This window comes from Callorhinus ursinus, unplaced genomic scaffold, assembly GCF_003265705.2.
Source record: "Callorhinus ursinus isolate GAN/ISIS: 27379988/994484 unplaced genomic scaffold, GSC_fseal_2.0 scaffold1, whole genome shotgun sequence".
Classification (NCBI taxonomy): Eukaryota; Metazoa; Chordata; class Mammalia; order Carnivora; family Otariidae; genus Callorhinus; species Callorhinus ursinus.
Window position 1 is genome coordinate 21,212,109 of NW_027397063.1, and position 23,788 is coordinate 21,235,896.

The 23,788-nt window shown below is 36.1% G+C and overlaps 1 protein-coding gene and 1 long non-coding RNA gene across 13 annotated transcripts in view; one reads left to right on the forward strand and one right to left on the reverse strand.

The window, feature by feature from the left end:
• The window catches only part of LOC141373579 (uncharacterized), a 39,476-nt gene extending 26,663 nt beyond the window's left edge, over positions 1 to 12,813 (reverse strand). For both annotated transcript variants that reach the window (XR_012379734.1, XR_012379743.1), the window contains exon 1: positions 12,740 to 12,813. This is a non-coding gene — a long non-coding RNA (uncharacterized lncRNA). The remainder of the gene's footprint in view (positions 1 to 12,739) is intronic.
• The window catches only part of ROBO2 (roundabout guidance receptor 2), a 1,626,757-nt gene that overhangs the window by 235,064 nt on the left and 1,367,905 nt on the right, over positions 1 to 23,788 (forward strand). The window lies entirely within an intron of this gene.

The following is a 23,788-nucleotide window of genomic DNA, read 5'->3' on the forward strand; positions in this document are numbered from 1 at the left end:
TTAACAATTTTAGGCAAAGCAGATGAGCCAGTCAACCTTGAACTAATTCATGCTGTTTTCTATTTCTTTTGCCCTTTTTTTTTTAAATTGCCAACCTACTCATTAACCCCTGAAAAGAAAGAAACCTAGGGAGAAAGAAATGCAAATTAGAGCATAGTTAGGGTTACTGTCTCTGAAAGAAAAATGATTCCAAAGGCATTTAGAGTAAACCTATATCATCTCAATGCCAAACTCAAATTAACATATGTATCTTCTCTTAGTTTCTTTTCTTTTTTTTTTTTTAAAGATTTTATTTATTTATTCATGAGAGACAGAGAGAGAGAGAGGCAGAGGGAGAAGCAGGCTCCCTGCTGAGCAGGAAGCCCGATGCGGGACTCAATCCCAGGACCCTGAGATCATGACCTGAGCCGAAGGCAGACGCTTAACCATCTGAGCCACCCAGGCGCCCTCTTCTCTTATTTTCTTATTTCAAATAAAATTAGATAATCTCTTCAGTCTACCACATTTTGAACCTAATGGGTAATCTTCCTAGAGGAGACGATATCCTTGAAATATTTTTTTATAATCTGTATTTTGGTTTAATTTCCTTTCTCTGATCCATTTTTGTCAATAATACTTGACTCTTTCTTTGCCACTTTTTTTATATAAGTCTTTATTTTCATTGTATTGCTAATGTCAGTTCTTTTCAGGTAGTAGTCTTTTCATAAATGGAAAGTATGGAAAATGGAGTTTCTGGCTACCACTTACTTTATTATGCTTAGGTCTCATCACCCCTCAGAAACCCAGATATCCTCATAAAATGGACGTGTATTCTTTTATCTGTAGCGCTTTTGAAGGTTAATCATAGTAAACAAATACTCTTTAATATATAATAAGTATCTTGACTAAAAATGTAGACTGTAAGAATTATTATTAAAGCGCCTTAATTTTACATTTTAATGTTTTCTAGCTAGAAGGAGTAACATATATCTGTAGGACAATGTAAAAATTGGTGAATTCTTTAGTGGTCAGAAGACTAATAGTCTCATAAGGTAAATTTTGAAAATGGATTATCTGGGGGAACCTGGGTGGCTCAATTGGTTGGGCAGCTGCCTTCAGCTTGGGTCATGATCTCAGAGTCCTGGGATTGAGCCCTGCATTGGGCTCCCTGCTCACTGGGGAGTCTGCTTCTCCTTCCCCCTGCTTTTGTGCTCTCACTTGTTCTCTCTCTCTCTCCCTCTCAAATAAATAAGTAAAATCTTAAAAAAAAAAAAGAAAAAATGGATTATCTACTATGCATAGGACACTGCTAAACACTTAGAGAAACAAATACATATGTTAGTGTCTTTGTTCTCAAGGGGTTTATATAGCAAATTATTTTTATTGATTTTTATTGAGTTTTTAAAAGTTTGCCTTACTTGGTAACAATTGACATTTTCTGAATAACGGTGATATATGCAGGCACTGGACTTAAAGCAATAGGGGAACTTTCTATGTGTTTGCAGAATGAGGTCTGTCATCTTAATTTCTTGCTTAGTGAAAAGCTCTTGATCATCATATACTTCAATAGGAAAAAAGAAACTCTCCTTCCAAAATATGAAAGCTTTTTATCTGGATGGAGGTGAGTACATTAGTATCTGCCACTTGGTCTCACTTTATTGCATTACAGGGGGTCATAATCATTGAGAATAAATAATAATTTGTTGACCTATAGTGGTCTTGTTTGACTAAAACTAATAATCACTCAATGGCTTCTTGCCCTTTTGTCAGATTCAGTATTCTCATTGCTGAGTTGTTTTATGTTGATGAGCACATTGGGATATGTTTTTTTTGAAAATTAAATTTTCCATAATAATTATGAGAATTTTATGTGTTGACTTGAATGGGTCACAGGGTGCCCAAATATTTAGCTAGACACTATTTTTAGGTGTGTCTGTGAGTGTGTTTCTGAATGAGATTAGGATTTGAATTGTTGGACTCAGGAAAGAAGATTGCACTCCCCAGTGTAGGCGGGCACATCTAATTATTGAGGAATTGAATGGAAAAAAAGCAAAAAAAAAAGGGGGGCAGGATTTATTCCTCTTGCTGTTAAAAATGGCAAACCACCTCTTTTAAAACAATGATTCTCAGCAGTACCATCTAAAATTATGGTGCCTAATCATTCTTTTTAAAATCTGAAAAGTCCCAGAGAGTTAGCATGTGATCTATACTATGTACGTTGCTAGAGGAAATTTATAAAAACATAAATTTTATTTTTAGAAGGGATCTTAGAAACCATCTTCTGAAGACTCTGCCATCCTTTGTTCATCTCTTCTTTCCACTTTAGAGTTGAGAAAACAGACTGATGGTGACTAAACAATCTGGCTAGGATCAGACAGTTGGGCAATCAGACAGGTTTCTTAAGTCTTCTTTCAAGTACAACCTATGAAAATTGGCAGATTAATCTCTAGCCCCCACCAAGAGCAATAACAGAGACATTGGCCTTACTTGCTTAAATGAATGAGCTGTGACACCAGTCTTCTCTTGCACTTGGACTATGATTTACACCATTGGCTTCCCTTGTTCTCAGGCCTTTGAACTAAGACTGAACTACACTACTGGGCCTCCAACTTTCAAATGGCAGATAATGGGACTTCTTAGCCTCCATAATCACATGAGCCAATTCCTTCTGGTAAATCAATCAATCAATCTATCTATCATCTATCTATCTATCTATCTATCTATCTATCATCTATCTATCATCTATCTAAATCTTTTACTATTGATTCTACTTCTCTGGAGAACCCTGACTCATACAGTAATTAACCCTTTAGGTCAAGGAACTCTGAAAAAGGTCTTCTGTTGGGTTAGTAGTATGAGGGAGGAGGATCCATATTGTCTTGTCTCACTGTTCTGCTTCTAGTTGTCCAGATCTGTGCAAGAGTCTAAAAGGCTGAATCTCTGAAAGAACTCTGTATTTTGACCAGGTAAGTCACAGAAAGGGGACTCTGGAGTCAGTGAATGAGGGATAAATACACAGGAATAGAGAGCTGGAGAAGGGGATTCCTAATTTTGTGTATAAACTAACAAAATCCCAAGTTTGCCCACTCCTCAAGCTGTGCTTGAGCAGAACACACCCTAAGTAGCATAGCAAAGGCTTTGAGAAGAGAAGGAACATATAAAATCCCATTCAAGTTCTAAGCCAACTCCTGAGTGGCTCATGTGATAAGCACACATAAACAGCACAGCAAGAGCTTTGATAACTAAATGGATATTTAAACCACTTTGCATAGAAGGCACAACAACCTTACAGTCTGGACTTAACCAGGTGATTTCCTGCTACAACAAACAAACAAATTATTAATTTCCACATAATTTAATAGAACCCATAGACTCAAAACATATTTAAAATGTTCGCAATACAATCCTAAATTACTCAATGTTACTGGCAACCAGGAAAAGAAAAAAGTTACTAATTCTCTAGCTAAAAGACAATAAACAGATGTAAACGTGAAATGACCTGGGTGTTGAAATGATCAGACAGTGACTTTAAAGTAGCTCTTGTAACCATGCTTCATGAAGCAAAGGTGACCACTGTTGAAACAACTGAAAAGAATAGAAATTTTTAGCAAACAAAACAAAACTATTAAAAAATGGAAACAGGGGCGACTGGGTGGCTCAGATGGTTAAGCGTCTGCCTTCAGCTCAGGTCATGATCCCAGGGTCCTGGGTTCGAGCCCCGCATCAGGCTCCCTGCTCAGCGGGGAGTCTGCCTCTCCCTCTCCCTCTGCCTGCAGCTTCCCCTGCTTGTGCTCTCTCTCTGTCAAATAAATAAATAAAATCTTAAAAAAAAAGAATTAAAAAAATAAAAAATGGAAACCTTATTAATGAAAAATACAGTATCTAAAATTTTCAAAATTCCTCAGGTGGATTTAGGAGCAAAATGGAGTTGAGAAAAAGAAAATCCAGTGACTCTTGCAAATATGAATCAAACAAAAGCTTCAAACAAAGGTAGGATGGCTGGGCCTTAGTTAAAGAAATCATGCAATACCTACTATTGGTGCATGCTGTCACTGAACCCACTGTGTAAAATTCATCAAAAACAAAAAATAGGACCACATAGTGAAAAGGTGAGCAACATTATAGTAGAGAATTTGTGCATTTCATTTTAAATGCAATTAGCTTTGAGATTATGTATGAAGTAGGAAATTCTTTGAATTTAAGTGTCTTCATTTTTACTTCGTAAGTTGTATGAGGTTTCAGTGGAGTAATATAAGATGTATAACTATGGAAAAAGAGGGGGGGATGTATGTTTATAAAATTCAGTGAAGTGTGCCAACTTTTAGTGTCATACTCCATGAACTATATTTTGAACTATTTATGGTTCTATTCTAAAGCTTGATTGAGATAATTAGCATGTGGAAGAGAATTTCTAATGCATTTTCTCTAAAAATTATTTGACCATGCAATCCTTTTTTTCATGAAACAAACAGCAGTATATTATAGAGACTTTAGCCTGAGAAAGATGGTTGAAAAGGTTTTCTATACTATATGTCTATAATGCTACCGGAAGATTATATTCACAAATAATGCCTCTCACATCCCTAGAATTGCTCTTAACTGACTAGGTCCTAGTATTTTGGTTTATACCTACAATCAATAAAAGAATAAGTCTGTGTGAAACAAGTCTGTAGTTATTTGAAAACTCTGAACCTGGGTGTTCTGCTGCCTAGAATACATTATAAAAATACCACCAAACCCCAGGAGTGGCCTGGAGGCAGACAGCTGGTGTGACTATAGGCACTGTTAATCAATGAAAGCTTCTCAGGGGACACGCAGGAAAGACCCCTGCAGTTTTGTGCTACTGCATCTCTTGATGCATGAGCAAATGGCTCATCTAACTCAACTCAAGCCCAAGGCAACCTCAGACTGGTCCACTAACAACAAGAACCAAATCCTTCCCACAACAGGCAAAGAGAGCCCGTACAGACAACTGGCCAGAAGGATAGACTGGCTCAGCCACAAGAGCAGAGTACATGAAACACACATAAGAAACACCCCTGAAGCACCAGATTCTGGGGAACAGGGAACATTGTACTCTAAGGGTTATAAGACAACTACTTTGAAGAGAGGAGACGTAGCTGACTTCTGTAACCCATAGAAACAGACACAGAGAGGGGCTCCTGTGTGGCTCAGTCAGTTAAGTGTCTGCTTTTGGCTGAGGTCATGATCCTGGGGTCCTGTGATTGAGCCCTGCATCCAGCTCCCTGCTCAGCAGGAAGCCTGCTTCTCCCTCTCCTTCTGCTCGCCCTCCACCCCTGCTCCTGCACACTCTCTCTTTCTCATATAAATGAAGTCTTAAAAAAAAAGACAGAGAGAGACAAAGTAAGGAAACAGAGGAATGTGTTCCAAATAATAGAATAGAACAAAATCACAGCAAGAGACCCAAATGAAACAGATAAGTAATAAGCCTGATAGAGAATTTAAAGTAATATTCATAAAGATACTCCTGGACTTGAGAAAAGAGTAGAGGACCTCAGTGAAACCCTTCACAAAGAGAGAGAAAACATAAAAAAGAACTTATTACAGATGAAGAACTCAATAACTAAAATTAAAAATACACTAGATGGAATAAATAGTTGACTAGAGGAAGCAGAAAAATGGATCAGTGACCTGGAAGACAGAGTAATGGAAAGCAGTCTAGCTGAGTAGGAGAGAGAAGAAAAAAACATAATAAAAAATGAAAATAGAGCAAGCATATACTATCAAGCATAATAACATTTGTATTATAAGGATCCTTGAAGGAGAAGAGAAAAAAGGGGGCAGAAAATTTATTTGAAGAAATAATAGCTGAAAACTTTCCAAATCAGGGGAAGGAAATAGAAATCTAGATCTAGGAGGCACAGAAAACCCCCAACAAAATCAACCCAAGGAGGTCCTATAGGTAATTAATCTATAAGTAATTACAAAGAATTTCCCAAACAAAAGTTAAAGTAGTTCATTACCACTAAACCAGTCCTACAAGAACTGTTGAAGGGGACTCTGAGTGGAAAGGAAAGACCATAAGCAAGAGTAAGGAAAGTAGGAAGTACAAAAGAAAAAAAAAAGTATATCTGTAAAAATCAGTCAAGAGACTTAGAAAATAAAAGGATGTAAAGTATACTATATGTATAAAACGTGTGGAGAAGAGAAGTAAACAATGGATTCAAACTTCCGCAACCATCAGACCGAATGATAACCACAAATCAAAAACCAGTAATAGATATGCAAAGAATAAAGAGAAAGGAATCCAAGTATGTCACTAAAGAAAGCCAAGTTATCCTGAGAGAAGAAAGTAAAGGAAAAAAGGAACAGAGAAGAATTATAAAAACAAGCATAAAAGAAGTAACAAAATGTCGGTAAGGACACACCTATATGTAATTACTTTGAATATAAATGGGCTACATAATCCAATTAAAAGACAAAGGGTGACAGGATGGATACAAAAGCCAAACCCATCTATATGCTCCCTATAAAAGACACATTTCAGACTTAAAGACACATGATTGAAAGTGAAAGGATGGAAAAGCATTTATCATGCAAATGGAAGTGGAAAGAAAGCTGGGATAGCAATACTTATATCAGGCAAAATAAACTTTAAAACATAGACTGTAACAAGAGACAAAGAAATACAATATGTAATCATAAAGGAACAATCCAACAAGAAGATATAACAATTGTAAATATTTATGCACCCAAATTGGGAGCACCCAAGTAAATAAAGCAGCTAATAACAAACATAAAGGAACTAACTGATAATAATACAGTAATAGTAGGGGACTTTAAGAGTCCACTTGTATTAATGGATAGATCACTCAAACTTCCCAGAAAATCAAAATGTAACAGTAGCTTTGAATGATGTATTGGACCAGATGAATCTAACAGATATATTTGGGACATTCCATCCTAAAACAGCAGAATACACATTCTTTTCAAGTGCATATGGAACATTCTCCAGAACAGATCACATATTAGGCCTAAAACAAGTCTCAACAAATTAAAAAGATCGAAGTCATACCATATATCTTTTCTGACCACAATGCTAAGAAACTAGAAATCAACCACAAGGAAAAATCTGGAAAGAACATTAATACTAATACATGAAGGTTAAATAACATGCTCCTAAAAAAATAAATGTGTCAATTGAAAACTCAAAGAGGAAATAAAAAAATACATGGAGATGAATGAAAATGAAAACACAACAATCCAAAATCTTTGGGATGCAGCAAAAGCTCTCCTAAGAGAGAAGTTGACAGCACTACTGGCCTACCTCAAGTGCAAGAAAAATCTCAAATAAACAACCTAACATTCCACCTAAAGGAGCTAGAAAAGAAAAACAAAACCCAAAACCAGTAGGAAAAAGGAAATAATAAAGATTAGAGCAGAAATAAACAAAATAGAAACTAAAAAAAAAAGGTAGAAGATATAAATGAAACCAGTAGCTGGTTCTTTGAAAAGATGAACAAAATTGATAAGCTCTTAGCCAGACTGACCACCCCCCCCCAGAAAAAAGAGCAAAAGGGAGAGAGATGGGAAAGGTAGAGAAAAAAAGAGAAAGAGAACCCAAACAAAATTAGAAATGAAAGAGGAGAAATAAGAACTGACACCATAGAAATACAAAGGATTATAAGAGAATATTACGACTAATTATATGTCGACAAACTGAGAAGAAATGGATAAATTTCTGGAAATATATAACCTCTCAAAAGTGATTCAGGAAAAAACAGAAAATTTGAAAAGACCAATCACCAGCAATGAAATTAAATCAGTAATTTAAAAAACTGCTGACAAACTAAAGTTCAGGACCAGACTGCTTCAGGTAAATTTTACCAAACTTTTAAAAGAAGTTATTCCTATTCTTCTAAAACCATTCCAAGAAATAGAAGATGAAGGAAAGCTTCCAAATTCATTCTATGAGGCCATCATTACCCTGATACCAGAACCAGATAAAGACACTACAGAAAAAGAACTACAGGCCAATATCTCTGATGAACATAGATGCAAAAATCCACAACAAAACATTAGCAAACAGAATCCAACAATACATTAAAAAAATCATTCACCACAATAAAGTGGGAATTATTCCTAAGATGAAAGGTTGGTTCAATATTCACAAATCAAAGTATTACATCATATCAACAACAGAAAGGATAAAAACTATACGATTACTTCAATAGATGCAGAAAAAGCATTTGACAAAGTACAACATCCATTGATGATAAAAATCCTCAACAAAAGTAGGTTTAGAGGGAACATACCTATAATAATAGAGGCCATATATGAAAAACCCACAGCTAACATCATACTCAGTGGTGGAAAACTGAAAGTTTTTCCTGTAGGGTCAGGAACAAAGTAAGAATGTCCACTCTCACTGCTTCTATTCAACATAGAACTGGAACTCCTAGTCATAACAATCAAACAAGGAATAAGATGCATCCAAATTGGTAAGGAAGAGTTATAACTTGCACTATTTGCAGATGATATGATACTATATATGGAAAACACAAAAGACTTCACCAATAAACTACTAGAACTGATGAATGAATTCAGTAAGTTTGCCAGATATAAAATCAATGTACAGAAATCCATTACCTTTCTATACACTAATAGTGAAGCAGCAGAAAGAGAGATTAATAAAACAATTGCATCAAAGATAATAAAATAGGTAGGAATAAACTTAAACAAGGAGGTGAAAGACTGTAAAACACTGATGAAAGAAATTGAAGACGACACAAACAAATCGAAAGATATTCCATGCTCATGGATTGGAAAACAAATATTGTTAAAATGGCCATGACCAAAGCAATCTATAGATTTAAAGCAATCTCTATCCAAACACTGATAGCATTTTTCACAGAACTAGAACAAACAATCCTAGAAGACTTTGAATAGCCAAAGTGTCTTGAAAAAAAGAACAAAGCTGGAGGTATCACGATCTCAGATTTTAAGATATACTACAAAGCTGTAGTAATCAAAACAGTATGGTACTGAAGACTAGACATATATATCAATAGAAAAGATTAGGGAGCCCAGAACTAAGCCCATAGTAACATGGTCAGTTAATCTTCAACAAAGTAGGCAGGAGTATGCAATGGGAAAAAGACAGTTTCTCCAACAAATGGTGATGGGAAAAGCTACATGCAAAGAGTGAAACTGGACCATTTCCTTACACCATACAAAACAAAAACAAAAACAACAACTCAAAATGGATTAAGGACCTAAATGTGAGACCAGAAGCCATAAAATTCTTAGAAGAGAGCACTGATAGTAATTTCTCTGATATCAGCTACAGCAACATTTTTCTAGATATGCCTCCTGAGGCAAGCAAAATAAAAACAAAGATAAACTATTGGGACTACATCAAAATAAAAAAGTTTATGCATAGTGAAGGAAAAAATCAACAAAATTAAAAACAGTCGGCTGAACGAGTGAAGATCTTTGCAAATGATATATCTGATAAAAGGTCAGTATGCAAAATATATAAAGAATTTATACAACTCTACACCAAAAAAAAGTCAGTAATTCAATTAAAAATGGACAAAAGGCATGAACAGATATTTCTTCAAAGAAGACTTCCAGATGGCCAACAGAGATATGTAAAGTTGTTCAGCATCAGTCATCATCAGGGAATTGCAAGTCAAATCCACAATGAGATATCACCTCACACCTGCTGGAATGGCTAAAATAAAAAAATACAAGAAACAACAAACGTTGGCAAGGATTTGGAGAAAAAGGAACCCTCTTGCACTGTTGGTGGGAATGAAAATTAGTGCAGCCACTGTGGAAAACCGTATGAACTTTCTTTAAAAAAATTAAAAATAGGACTACCATATGATCCAGAAGTCCACTATTGGGTATTTACCCAAAGAATATGAAAACACTAAAGGGCTATATGCACCCCTATGTTTATTGCAGCATTATTTACAATTGCCAAATTATGGAAGCAGGCCAAGTATCCATCAATAGAGAAATGGATAAAGAAGATATGGTATATTTATACAATATAATATTACTGGGTCGTAAAAAAAGAATGAAATCTTGCCATTTGCAACAGTATGGATGGATCTAGAGAGTATTATGCTAAGCAAAATAAGTCAGAGTAAAACAAATGCCATATTATTTCACTCATTATATGGAATTTAAGAAACAAAACAAAGAACAAAGACAAAAAGAAACAAACCAAAAACAGGTTCTTAAGTGTAGAGAACAAACTGATGGTTACCAGAGGGGAGATATGTGGGGGGATGGGTGAAACAGGTGATGGGGATTGCGAGTACATTTACCTTGATAAGCACTGAGTAATGTATAGTATTTGAATCACTATAACTTGAAACTAATATAACACTGTATGTTGACTATAATGGAATTAAAAGGTAATAAAATAAAGTAAAATGCCACCATAACTGATTCACCTAGAAATTACAGGCAAGAAGATGTGTTCCCTCATGAATTAGTTTGCTTCCTTGAAATGGAAAATTCTCTTATCCCATTTATTTTTCTTTTTCACCTCTATTAGAAGAAACTCAAAAGTATTACATATGTTCAAATGTGAAAATCTCACTCAGCTATAATTTTTAATTTTTTTTCCTTTTTTGTCTATGGTTCATAATAGCTGCCTTTGAATTGCATTGATTTTATTGCATTTAATTGCATTGATCTGTCAAAAATGCTTCCTGGAAGTAATAAAAACCATGAGTCCTCTATGATACATGTTGCTTCTCCAAAATGGTTTTCACGTTATACATTCTTTTAATTTTTCTCTTCCTTGCTAATATATCCCCTGATTGGTAACTTCTGGAAATCAACAGCACAGTTTACTTTTCATTTTTTTCCTCTATGCAAGTCCCGTCTTTGTCACCATCACCAACCCTCACCGTAGTGCCTAATAGGACTGATGATGAATTGTTTCATATCTTGAGTCAATAGTGTGTAAAATCTCTGAACATTGGACAATTTGCATTATTATACAGCCAACATATTTTCAAATGGCTGCTCTGTTCAAGGAACTTGGTCAGGTACAGGGATGCAAGGATAAATGACTATTTTGTTACCTGCAAGTTGTTGATAGAACATTTTGTGGATAGTGACTAAAATTACAGTAGCAAGTGAAAAATTTTTATACTAGGTGAGGTATGAGGTGCTAGAGCACAAATGGTGCATTTTTATATTGATTTGAAACTGTGAATGAAAAATACTGAGATTTATAGAAAACAGATCAGAAACAGCTATATCTGAAATCTGAAAAATGGATCTAGGAGAAAGAAGGTATTGAATTTCTTAGAACTCTGTATTATCTGGTAGACAAATAAAAAGTACTTTGCTTTTTGCATTTCTGCTCTTAACGTGTACATACATTTTTACCTTGTTGCTTTTTTCCAAATAAGAATAAATATCACTCAATAATATTCAAAATTTAACAAAAATTGAATTCACTCTTTTTACTCTTTTAATGTTTATAATTACCCAATAACATGTATTTATTATTCCCATTTTATAGAAGAGGCAGTCAAAGGTAAAGAAGTTAAATGAGTTATGTATATAAACCTATACAACTAGGAAGAGGGAAAGCTGAAATTTGAATCCTGTTCCTCTGATTTAGAAACTTTATTTTCACTGGGCGCCTGGGTGGCTCAGATGGTTAAGCGTCTGCCTTCGGCTCAGGTCGTGATCCCAGGGTCCTGGGATCGAGTCCCGCATCGGGCTCCCTGCTCCTTGGGAGCCTGCTTCTCCCTCTGCTTCTCTCTCTCTCTCTCTCTCCCTTTGTCTCTCATGAATAAATAAATAAAATCTTTAAAAAAAAAAAAAAAGAAACTTTATTTTCAGTGCTTCATATTGCTGTAATTGCTCATCATTTTGGTTTTTGCCACCATCTCCAAATCTTTTCAGAAAACAAAAGAAATATTTTTTCTGTGGAAGCAATTTTAGCTACAAATTTCTGTATTCTTCCCAGTGTGCATTCCTATTGTTCTGGCTGGTTGCTGCCTTCTCTATCTAATACCAGATATACTTCTCAAATGCTTTATGTATTTGATAAAAAAAATTAATGAAGCAGTCCTTTATTACATAATGGGTACTTCTTTTTCTCTGGAAGGAGATGATGATAAGTATGTTAAATTGAGAAGGATAAACATTTAAATTTACTGTGTAGTTTATTTACCTGGAGAAAAGAAACAAATACAAGTTACATTTTTGGTACCTAACAATAACCTGTGTTTTCAAGAACTGGACTTCATTCTATCTGTTCAAATTTCTACACTTTAAAGAATTCAGTCCCAATTAAATAGAAGAGAAGTACTGAAGTAGTGTGACAAGCAGTGTTGATGTGTTTGGGCTAACTAGCTGTCGATGACATTTTGTGAATATCTTGTTTATGAATATGTTGATTAGAAAATACAAGGCTTGATCACCCTGCCGGGTCATCTGGTGAGAGGGTAATTTATTTCACGTTTCTTCTTAATGTTTCCTTCTATTTTTATTCTGGGTTTATCACCTTTTCCTCCTAGCTGACTAAGGAGATGTTCTAGTCTACATACTAAGTGTAAATCCCCCTCTTTCCAAAGTCAGCCGATTTCTTTTATATCTTCCCTGACAGCTGCAAGGGAACAGACAAGATGAAGCCTTTCTACTGTCAGACACTGACAGAGCAGAGAAATATAGACAGATGGATAACAGATAGTAGGGTTCTAAGTACCCTACAATTTATTGAGGCAAATAGAGGAGAGTTGAGTGGCAAATTACCTACCCTGTTCACAAACCAGCAGGCAGCCCTGTTTGTCAGCTATCCAAATTGTTTCTGGGTAATTTGGCACATTTCTACTTTGTTATGCTATATCTAAAGGTATGACTTTGAGTTTTGAAAGTCTCCTGTTGTGAAAGATCTGCCCAATAACAAGCAATATTTGGGATGTGATATTTAGGAAAATATACCTTTATTTCATCATCCCCAAAAGAAGGTTGAAAATATGATGTTTTTAAAGTGTTAAAAGGAAGAAATAATTCTAATTAATATTTATTGAGTTTTTGTTTCCATTTTAAAAATCAGCAACTCCAATATTCACACATCTTGGGAATTTCAATTGGATGATGATATTGATAGATCTCAGATATGGAAGTTGTTACTTTTCAAAACTGTATTTTTTTTATTTTTTTATTTTTTTTTTACCTTGCAGCAGATATAGTTGAGAATCACATATAGCAATACTATAGACTAGTGAATAACAAATTGATGTTCCACAGAAATAGTTTCATAAAGATTCTCTGGTGAAAAAAAAAGAAGGTAGTGAGGAAACCTGGAGTTTAAGTTAGTGCAGGAAAAACAATGTTAAACAGGTGTTTATACTATCAGATTGTGTAGAGCCTATTACCTGTTATTATTCATTATGAATCTCATGGAAAACACTGATTTTACCACACATAATAATCCATGGAACTTGGAATAAATGTCGTAGACAGTAAAGTGACTCAGTCACTTTAGTAGTTTGGTGTTTTTTAACCTGCCCTTTGGAGCTTTGTGTTCACAGTGAAAACTTTTATTCGAACATAAAGGATATTTTAAATTTGAAAAATTATTATTATTATTGGAATGGTGAATGTTTGAAACCAAGTGCTTCCTAAAATATTTTAAAGTGGCTCATTCAGAATTAATAAAACATAGTTTTGACAGTCAAATGGTGTAATAGACACTGGGGATATAACATTGAACAACATGGAAGTAATCATTAGCTTCATGGGGTCTCGGGTCTAGTTAATAGTTAATAGATTACAGTTTACCTGCTGACCTCAAAAACGTTACAACGTAAAATGCTCCAAAGTGAAGTAATCCTCTTTCCCATCCCCCACTGCACACCCACTCCTCCCCCAGTGCTCCGCATTTCAGTAAATGGCATCATCAAGTGAGTTACTTAAGTCAGAAAGCTGAAGTAACCTTGACTTTTTTCACCCTCCTCACCTCCCACTGTCAGTCAGTCATTAAGTCTTATTAGTTCTAATTCCTTAGTATCTTTCAATTTCTGGTACTTCCTTCAATCATCACTGCCTCTGTTCTAGTACATCATCTTTTATTTCGACCATTTCTGTAGTCTGTGGACGTCTGTCCCCATATTTACTCCCCTCCTTCCCGTTCAGTCTTCCATTGCTAACCAAGGTTATATTATGATATTATCTTCTTTTCTTTGTAGCTAACATGTAGTCATTCTACAGTTTTCATCTGATACCTTACTTTCTCAGAGATGTTGTACCCAAACTTCTGATAGGCTTGATTTTTCTATATTACACTCACAGAGGACCTCGAATGTTTTTTGTAACAGTGATTATGCTTCTCATAAACTGGTGAATGCCAGTCTGTGTCACTAAATTTTAAGCTCCTTGAAGACAGGAAAGAGGTCCACCTTTGTCCACAACTCTAAAACCAGTGCCTGACTTAGTTATGGACCTATAGAAGTGCCTAGAAGTTACTTATTCATTCCATGACATTGCTTCTGTTTCTCTTGCAGGGTGGAATGTCCATATCCCTTTTCCATCTATACCTTCCCCCAGATTAAACATCCGTCCTTCCAGATTCAGATCAAATGCATTTCCTTAGTGAATTTGTCCATTATTGCTAATGCCCCTCATGTGTTCAGGATAACCATCTGACAGAATACTTTTCCCTCCACTTACCATCAGTAATAATATCTAACCCCCCTCCATTAACACACACACAGTGTTACCTTTTTTAGAACAAATGCCTTGCAGAGTACCTTGCATAAAGAAAACTTTCAATGAAAACTTGTTAAACTGAAATTGTTTATGCCGATTCTGGCTTTATGCTATTATGTAGAAGCAGATCTTTCTCTGTCCTCAAGACACACACATCCTATTGCCTAATTTGATCTCACCAACCAGAGTCTCACTTCAGATATTCAAAAGAGAAGTTTTTACTCATCCTAAATCAAAGCCTTCTTAATCTTCCTTCTCTAATTAAGTGGTACCATCGTCCATTTTCTCAAGTAGAAGCTTTGGCATTGTCTCTGGATTCTCTATTTCTCACCATCCCTACTCCTTGGGTCAAATCTAATAGCAAGCTCAGTTAGTACTCTCTCCAGTCACTGGATTCAGTGCCTTTTCTGTATCCACTGCAATTATATTATTTACACCACCATCATTTTTTGCTCCTGGCTCTTCACAGTAGTTTCCTAAAAGGTTTTCCTGAATTTGCTTTCACCCTTCACCAATCCACTCACTATCTAGAGCAAGTGGAATATTCTTAATACATAAATGAGAGCACACCACTCAATTGCTTCAAAACTTTCAGTGATTTTCCCTAGAAAAGAAAGACATCTTACCGTGCTACAAGGCCCTGTCCTCTACGATCTGTAGCAGCCTGTAAATCTCCTCTCAGCCACCCCCCGCCATCCTACATCTACCTCACTGAATTTCTTTCAGCTCCTGGCAGAGGTCAACCTTTTTCAACCTGTGCTCTTGACACTGCTGCCTAGAATGCACCTTCCTGACATTCTGCGTGACCAGCAACTTCACTTCCTTCAGGGCTCAGCAGAAATGTCAGCCTTCCAGGACTGCTCAGACAATATTACCTGAAATAGGTCACCTTCTTCATTTCAATATCAATATTTTGATTTCTTCATAGCCATTATTACAATTCTCAGTTATTTTTATTTATCACATACTTGTTTGTTGTGTGGATTCACTCATGAAATGTAAGGTCATTAGTGCAGGAGTAATGTCTGTGGTATCCATAGGACCTACGAGATAATTTTATTTATTCTGGCGACTCAGTAAATAATAGCTGAGTGGATTAAGTGATTTGGTTGAAATAATTAAGGTCATTATATGCAATATAAGTACATTGATGCTTAATGGAGAATGGGTTTGGATACTGATTTTGGAACGTAATAACCTGTGGTCAGGGCAAATCATGGAAGTATTTGGAGCCATACTAATAGTTTCCTTCCCTCTACAATCAAAATGTAGATTTGTTGTAAGAACTTTTGAGATGAGGTATGTAAAGTACATCAAGCCGGTTTTCCATGCATAAAACAAGAGCTTGATAAGGAAAGTAACATTTTCTTTTCTTTTCTGCAGTAAATAGTAGTTGCAATAATAGTGGTAGTGTATGGACTTTTTTCTTTCTGTTAGAAATGCAACAGGCTAACAAGGCTATATAAATTAAGAAAAGGGATTATAGGTTAAGTTTTGTATGAAAGAAAATAGAGTAGATTTCAGATTTTTTAAAATGTTAGGTTAGTGTTTTGTTTTGGTTTTGCATTTGCTTTAAGTTAAAATTGCATGGTAATATTCCTAAGAAAATATATACTTTTGGGGCGCTTGTGTGGTGCAGTTGGTTAAGCATCTGACTCTTGGTTTCAGCTCTGGTCATGATATCAGGGTGGTGAGATGGAGCCCTGAGTCAGGTGCACTCAGCATGGAGTCTGCTCAAGACTCCCTGTCCCTCTCGCTCTGCCCCTCCCTCCCTGCGCACCCTCAGATAAATAAATAGGTAAAAAAAATACATTTACTTTTAATAACAATGAAAAGAAATTCAAATGAGTTGACTCAGTAGATTCTGCCATGATTTCTAAAATACGACATTTGCTATAATGGGAAATTGGAGTTCTAGAACTCTCTACCAACTTTCATGCTTTTAAAATGTAACCCAAGCATCCCTGAAATGTGATAAGTAGTGCACATTCCTGAAGATGTGTTCCTTAGTGTGTGTTAATTATATTTGAGATAATTCCCAGGCTTCAAATAAAATATTTCGACTACTCTTCTTTCAAATAATCACTTAGGTTCCATTGCACTATTTTAAAAAGGTTAAAAACTTTCTTTCCCTTTTTAATAGTCATTTCCTCATTCTCAAGCTAGCTTTTAACCTCAGTGCTATTTTGACACAGAGATTAAAAATATCCTGCACCAATCATAATATGTTTGACCTTTTATGTCCTAAAAGAAAAGGATATAGAAAGAGATGATATCATCTGTAGGGTAGGGGAATATGTGTAACTCCATAAAAAATCTCTGTGTGCCACATTTTTATTATGTAGCTTTGTTCCCAGACCATTTGTCCTCCTGTGTATTTGTGTCACGAAGATGTTTGATTTAATTTTATGTGTTTGTATGTCTTTTTATTTCTGGCAGAAAGCATTAATAAGAAGGAAAGATTAAGAGTGAGTTTTTGAGTTTGGTGTATGAGAACCAGGATATGTATGGCATACTTAGTTTGAAATGAAGAAGGGTCAGGAGCATTAGATGGTTAGATAATTGAGTCATCATAGCCTAAATCCTGAATTAATGTTTTTGCAAGAAAAAAGAGCAATAGCATTTCTTGTGAACTCTCTGCAGCTCATAAGCAGTTTTACACTGGCTTTTTTTGCAAGGCAATTTGTGTAATGGTTTCTTTAGCGAATAACAATCTGTCTTTTATGCTTTGGGATAACCTTCCTGAACACATACATCCTTTAATTCATGATCCAGAAACCTGAGATGTGTTTTTCTCCATATTTCTTTCTCAAACAACAGAGAGAAAACTGTTGGCTCACTTCAGTGATTACGTTCAACTACAGTTTTCAGGATCTGGAATGTGACGGGCTGAGACAACATGGGAATAGGCTCAATTCAGGATTAGGTTTTATTATCCTATTTAGTGATTATAACTTCTAGGCCCTGCCGCGATATCGATTAACCCCTGTGTCCTCCAGTATGCCTTCTAAATGCTCTGCAAGCTGATGGTTCCATAGAGACTACATCGTGTGACATAAGACTTCTCATTTGTCAGCTTGCTTGCCACTCTGTGACCAACCACTGCCCTTTGAATAACTATTAGGGTACCTAAATTTAGGAACCATACAACTGAAGTTCAAAATTAATATTCTTGCTTGGATTGCACAGTGTTCTTTTCGGGGATAAGGTACATATCCTAAAATTATTTCAGTTTTGTAGTGGTTTAAATAAAAAGCAGTCTTAGGGGTGCCTGGGTAGCTCAGTGGGTTAAGTGTCCTCTCAATCTCAGCTCAGGTTTTGATCTCAGGGTTGTGAGTTTAAGCCCTGCATTGTGCTCCACACTGGGTGTGAGGCTACTGAAAAAAAAAAAAAAAAGAAAGAGAAATAAAAGAAAAAGTGATTTTAAATTTTAAATTACCACATAAGGTTTGAGACAGTTATTATCTCTGGAAGTATTTTCCACCTGTTTTTGGTATCTATTGCTGTGTAAGAAATTCTGGAAACTCTGTGTGGCTAAACATAGTGACCATATTATTATCTTATAATTTTGTGGGTCAGGCATTTTGGTGGAGTTCAATTGGTTGAGTTTTCTGTTTTGTTTTGTTTTTTTCTTTTTTGGGGGGGGTGACAGAGAGAGAAAAATAGAGAGAGAGAGAGAAAGAATCTTAAGCAGACTTCATGCCCAGCGCTGAGCCTGACACAGGGCTCAACCTCACAGCCCTGAGATCATGACCTGAGCTGAAATCTAGAGTAGGATGCTTAACCAACTGAGCCACCCAGGCGCGCCTTGAGTTTTCTGTTTCAAATGATGTCACTTGTTTATGTGGTGGTATTCAGCTAGTAGACAGGCTGTTTAAGAGAGTCTTAGGGATGTCACATATGTATGTTGTGCTTTTGCAGGAATACCTAAAGACTGGGTTCAGCAGGGACTGTCCAGCAGAGTGTCCACAAGTGGTATCTTCAGGATAGTGGTCTCAGGCCATTCAGACTTCTTAGGCTTAGAGCTTCTCCAGTGTTCAAAGTGGTCTAGCAGAAGTTGTAAGGCTTTCTTATGACCCAGCCTGAAAATCCTAGAATATCACTTTTGTTCTGTTCTATTGATCAAGTCACCTGGGCCAGCCCAAATTCAAAGAAGAGGAATTGGACTCTGCCTCTCAGTGGGAGTAATAGCAAAGAATTTGTGGTTTCCTTTAATCTCTCACATTGCCCAACTCTCTGTTAGCCATGACGTATATTGGGTCAGTTCTACCATACTTAAGAACCATTACAGTGGCAAGATAGTAACATAGAGGTTCAGAGAGATTGATTTTGCTCAAGTTCATACTGCTCATAATTTAAGAAAAAAAAAGTTGGCCTGACTCCAGATTTTGTGTTTGTATATTAGGAAGATTGATTAATTTGATCTTAATAGCAAATAACTTTTACTGTTTTCTTATTACAAAATTGCAAGTTATTTCTGGAATAATTTAGAAAATATGATAAAACAAAAAGTGATATTAAAAACCACAGACCTGTATTTCTCCTGCTCAGATATATTCAGTGTGATAACTTGGGTATATCTCTGTATCTGCTCACTATTGTTGTGGAGAAAACAAACAAACAAAAAAACCCCAAAACCCAAAACCTGTTCCCAACATTTGGTGACTTAAAATAACAACCATTTATTTGGCTAACTGGTGTATGGGTTGTTAATTTAAAATAGGTTCAGCTGACCTCTTCCTCTGGCTCTGCAATAGGCTTTTACATGCTTCTGCGTCCAGCAATGAGTTAGCTCTCCAACCGTGCTTCTGGGTGTTGGTTAGCTGACTGCTGGGGTGCCACAGATCCCTCACACATGGTCTCAACTGGTTGTTAACATGAAAATGATGGTGCTGAAAGACAGAAGACAGAAGTGTGCAATACCTCTTGAGATCAGGACTGGCATATTGGCACAAATAAAGTTATAAGTCCAGCCCGGATTTCAGGGTTGGAGAAATTAACTCCAATTCTTGATGAGGGGAGATGCAAAGTTGTATTTCAAAGGCTATGGACTCAGAAAATGGTAAAAAAAATTCATTTTTTCAATCTACCTGATTCAACTCATTCATATTTTATTTTTTATTCCCCCCAGGCCTTTACAAGTAAACACAAATATAAACATAGACACATAGATTTTATATATACCTATTTACATATTACAGGTACACTCTCAACAATGGCTTGGTTAAAAATTACTTGCTACTTTTAATATTTAAGCAAAATAATCTATTACTATTGCTTTAATTTGCATTCATTTGATATATGTGAAATTAAATATATTTCCACATGTTTGTAGGTTACTTGTTAGTGGAATTTAGAGTGGTTTGCTGGAGTGAAAGACAGGAGGCAAGGAATTACTTGGGAGCATTTTACAATTGCATATTAGAAAGAAAATGAGCAACAGAGCACCACTAGTGGTGGATACAGGAATAGAGGAGAAAATCATCATAAGTATGGGGTATAGATGGCATGGCCTCTTCTAAGTGTGGCAAGAGAGGGAGAATTAAACATCAAAGATGCTTCGGCAAGAATGAAAGAATGAGAGTGCCACTAACAGAAATTGTGAAGTGTGGAGGAAAAGGTGATTTCATGAAAAAGTTCACTCTTGAAGATCCTGACAGTAAAATACAATCAGAACACCAAATGGAGATATTAAACATGTAGTTGATAAACTATGGAGATGGTTAGGTGTTTGTTTATTTGTTTGTTTTAATTAAAGTGATGGTAGGAAAATATTTTACTTTCCAAGGGGATAAATGTTATTTCCTAAGCAAGAGAAACACAGATGATTGATAATACCACAAAGCATATTGTATTTAAAGGACAGAAGAAGTAAGAGGGAAAAACAAATGAGATGCTAAGGATTAAACATTTTCTTAGACTAATTTCTTTCTCACTCCCCAAGACTGTTATTTCAGTCCCTTTCTTACATCAACCCCCTACTACACTTGCTCTCAACTGATAACCATTTCCTTACACTTGGTTATTAACAATAAAAGTTCTCAGGGGATCTTTAGGACAGTGAGAATACTCTTTGTGAATCTGTAATGGTGGATACATGTCCTTATACATTTTTCCAAACCCATAGAATGTACAACACCAAGAGTTAACCCTCATTAAACTGTGGACCTTGGGGGGGCGCCTGGGTGACTCAGTCGTTAAGCGTCCTTCAGCCCAGGTCATGATCCCAGGGTTCTGGGATCGACCTTCATCAGGCTCCCTGCTTCGCGGGAAGCCTGCTTCTCCCTCTCCTGCTCCCCCTGCTGTGTTCCCTCTCTTGCTGTGTCTCTCTCTGTCAAATAAATAAATAAAATCTTTAAAAAAAATTAAAAAAAAACTGTGGACCTTGGGTGTTAATGATGTATCAATGTAGGTTCATCAGCTGTAAAAAATGTACCACTCAGGTGAAGGATGTTGAGAACCAGGGAGGCTATGTATATAGAGGGGCAAAGGGCATATGGGAAATCTCTATACCTTCCCCTAAATTTTGTTGTGACCCTAACACTGTGAACCTAACACTGTTCTATAAACAATATCATCTGAAAAAAGAAAAAAAAATAAGGAGTTCCATATAATGATCTGAAATCTGGGTGTGGTTCACTGCAAAAAAAAGATTATGGCTAAAAATTTTAAAAATAAATAAAAAGTAAAACAAAAAAAAAGTAAAACAAAAACTCTCAGCTACCTTTACATTCTAACACCTGTTATTGCACCCATCCTGTCTTTATTCTATCCTCTACAATGAAAAGAGTGGACCTTTTCCTCTCTGAAGCATTGTTCAGTGGATTCCATCCCTTTTTAACTTCCTCAATGACTCACCCTTTCCCTGGCCTCTCTCTTTGGTATCATTTGCCTCTCTTTCCTCCAAATCATTTGCATTAGCAAAGAAATACTCTCTGATATATTCTATCTGAAATAATAAAAGCATCTTCTACACTCATATCTGTCTCCATATAGCAACAAAAAATGAATTCCCAAAACCTGAATTATTTCACATCTAGATCCTGCATAATTTCTAATCCCTTCTAGCGCTACTGTTCTTATCTCTGATGATAATCTTGGCACTGAGGTTTCAAACTAGTTTTCTAGTGGCTTTCTCTAGGCTTCTGCCTCTGTCTACAATGAACGTTTCCATCCTTCTTGCCATCTACATAGCTGTTCCTTATTTTTCTTTATAATTGTCATATCCTCAGAGGGTCTATTGTGAGTTGGATTGGTGTTCCCCAAAAAGATACGTTGAAATCCTCCTAACTCCTGGTACCTGGGAATGTTACCCCATTCTGAAAATAGGTTATTTGCAGATATAATCAAGTTAAGATGAGGTCATGCCAGAGAGAAAATGTGGAGAAATACAGGGGAAATATAGACATGTGACAGTGGAGACAGTGATTGGAGTGATGCATCTACAAGTCCAAATTCTAAGAAATGCCAGCAAGCATGATAATCTAGAAGTAACCTGAGATCCTTCTATACATCCTTCAGAGAGGACATGGCCCTGCCAATACCTTGATTTCAGACTTCTAGCCTCCAGGACTGTGAGAGAATACATTGTTATTTTAGCTCAGTCTATGGTATGTTGTCACAGCATCCCTAAGAAGCTAATCCCTAAGAAGCTAATACAGGGCCTCAAATTCCCATGCTAACTAAACCTGTTTAATTTTGGACTATCCCTTATTGAGTATTTCTTTCCTTCAAACACTCATTACACCAGAAATCTTTGCATACACTTGTCTGTATTGGTGCTTGTGGTTCCTTTTTCTGCAGTCAAGGACCATGCCTTCCATATTCACAGTTCCATCCCCAGCTCTGTCCGGCATACAAGCAACAATCAATGTATTACCTGCTATAAACATGAAATGAGAATCCAGTGTTAGAGCAGACAAGGAAACAATAGCTCTAAGTAAAGAATTGGGATTAAGAATGGCAAATGCTGAAATGGAATCAGAAGCAACAAGGCCACTGGATTTTGTAATGTAGAAGTAGTTGGTAAGCTTTGAGAGAGCAGTTTCAGGAGAGTGGGTATGACAAAACCAAATTTTAAGAGCTAACTATTGAGCCATAAGTGCAAAACTGTAGGACCTAGCTGTAGCACTCCTTTTCAGGAAAGTTGGCAGTGAAAAGAGGAGGAGGAATAAAGAAGGGGCTTGGTTTTTCTTGGGGTCTCTATCTACATAAAGTGGCAAGAGGATATCCAAATAAAAAGGTAGGTTTGCTGCTTATTAATGATAGTAGAAACCTCTTAGGAGTCTGGATTTGAAAAGAAAGAACTCAGTGTGAAAGAAGCGGCTGGTATGAATGGAGTTAATGATGTTATGTATATATAATTACATATATAATACATAAAGTTTCATAGAGAGCCTCATATGGAGTGGCTTTTATTTTGGTGTTCATTTTGTGTTTGCTTTTTTGAACATATCTTTCTTACTAGATTGTAAACATTTTCGGATACAAAATTCTCTCTATACATACAAATAAGTGTAAAAAGGATATTTTAAGTGAAATCCTCTTCAGCCATACATAATTTGTGTTTAGTAGGAAAGTTCTTGTTCTCAGTTTTACGCCCAGCTTTAAATCTGTCAGGTATTTTACCCTGGCAAGGGGTGAAAAAGTTATCTACATGAATCATTTTCTATTAACAGAAGACCTGATATTAACTGAGTACTTATTCTTTGCCAGACTCTGTCCCAAGGTTTTTAAATACATTTTATCATTTATCCTTTGATATAACACAGAGAGATGTATTTTGTATCTTTATACAGATGCAGAAACTGAGGTTTAGAGAGATCCCTAATCTAAAGCCACACAAAGAAGTTGCAGAAATTATCAATCCTCCTGTCTGCAGAGCCTTAACTTCTGCATTATTGCAAAAATAGATATACAAAACAATTGCCCAAAAGGTAATTTTGGTTGTATATAAAGCTGTACTTTTCTTTTTTTTTTTTTTTAAAGATTTTGTTTATGTATTTGACAGAGAGAGAGAGACACAGCGAGAGAGGGAACACAAGCAGGGGGAGCGGGAGAGGGAGAAGCAGGCTTCCCGCTGAGCAGGGAGCCC